This window comes from Euprymna scolopes, chromosome 36 (assembly GCF_053919585.1).
Source record: "Euprymna scolopes isolate OS-2025 chromosome 36, ASM5391958v1, whole genome shotgun sequence".
In the NCBI taxonomy this organism is placed as follows: domain Eukaryota; kingdom Metazoa; phylum Mollusca; class Cephalopoda; order Sepiida; family Sepiolidae; genus Euprymna; species Euprymna scolopes.
In genome coordinates this window covers 32,431,363-32,432,725 of record NC_136517.1, presented here as the reverse complement: position 1 = coordinate 32,432,725, position 1,363 = coordinate 32,431,363, and the positions used below count along the sequence as shown (strand labels likewise).

The window sequence follows — 1,363 nt, the reverse complement described above, 5'->3', positions numbered from 1 at the left end:
ATATATATATATATATATATATATATATATATATGCGGATTTTTGTCTTAGACGATAGAATTATAAGTAAAGCACGGAAAAATAAATAACTATATAAATGAACAAGGGTTATACACACACACACACACACACACACACACACACACATATATATATATATATATATATATATATATATATATATATATATATATATATATATCGTGGCTTCCTCCAGTCTTGACAGACTATGGATACCCACTGTAACCGTGCCTGCGTGTGAAATTTGTATGGCAAGAGTTGCGCAATCTCCAACCACGCCTCTCCCGAGTCAACATTGTGGCACACCAGTGGCAAGTTAGGGTACAGGATGACTGGAAACAATGCTGAGATTGGCGGAGAGCACATACAGCGCCTAGAATTCCCAAATGGTCACCCATCTGGTACTAGCCAGGCTCAACGTTGCTTAACTTCGGTGATCTGGCGAGAACCGGTGTGTCAACGTGATTATGCCGTAAGGCAAAATGTGTGTGTGTTTGTATGTCTGTCAAAAAACCGACACACACAACGAACACTGACAACATTGGTTCTGTTAGAAAAGTTGCTCTCTCGCACGACAAATATCCAATAATTGGCCCCCCCCCCCAAAAAAAAAAATGAAATCTGTACTTGTCAACTAAGCCGTTTTTTCCAAGGAGGGGTCAGTTTTTGTATCGACATTTTTGCAAAGTCATCATACGCTTTGCAATGACTAAGCTTATTTTGAACACTTGTGAAATCGTAATTTGCCGTGGGCACGACGACTAAACCGTTTGCTTTTTTGTCATCTGCTGTTCCTCTTAGTGTTACAGATTTGAGCCTAGCCTACTGCAGCTATTTTTTTTTTTTGCTCTCGCAGGGGTACTGGCTGCTATTTAAATTTTTTAGGCGGTTGGTTAATTTTTTTTTTGCGCTCGGAGGCCTTACTATGCTATCTCCCCACATCCGGGCACCGCCGGATACTCCCGTTAGGCTAATATATAAAGGGCAAATATCTGTTTGTATGTCCACCAAAAACCTAAAACATATGCAACAGGCACCCACAATGTTGATATTTTTTTTAATTGGCATAACTCTGTATGTATAATATCTAAACTTTTTAAAACGATTCATGATTTGGTGGTGTAATGACCGTTGATATCATTTTGTGCTACCAAGACTATGTAACCTGTTTTACTGCCACTAGCTGAAAGGAAGTAGATTCGATTTTTAATTTTTCTTTCATATAATTATACCCCTTATGGCGACTCAGGTTGTGTGTATTTTGTGTGTGTGTGTGTGTGTGTGCATATCCAGAGAGAGAAATAGTCTGGATGAAGAAGAAAGAGGTGAAGTTAAACGGGGA

At 38.9% G+C, this 1,363-nt stretch overlaps 1 pseudogene; it reads right to left on the bottom strand.

The window, feature by feature from the left end:
• Positions 1–382: 382 nt before the first annotated feature.
• LOC145260925 (5S ribosomal RNA) lies at positions 383–499 on the bottom strand (annotated as a pseudogene).
• Positions 500–1,363: the final 864 nt, after the last annotated feature.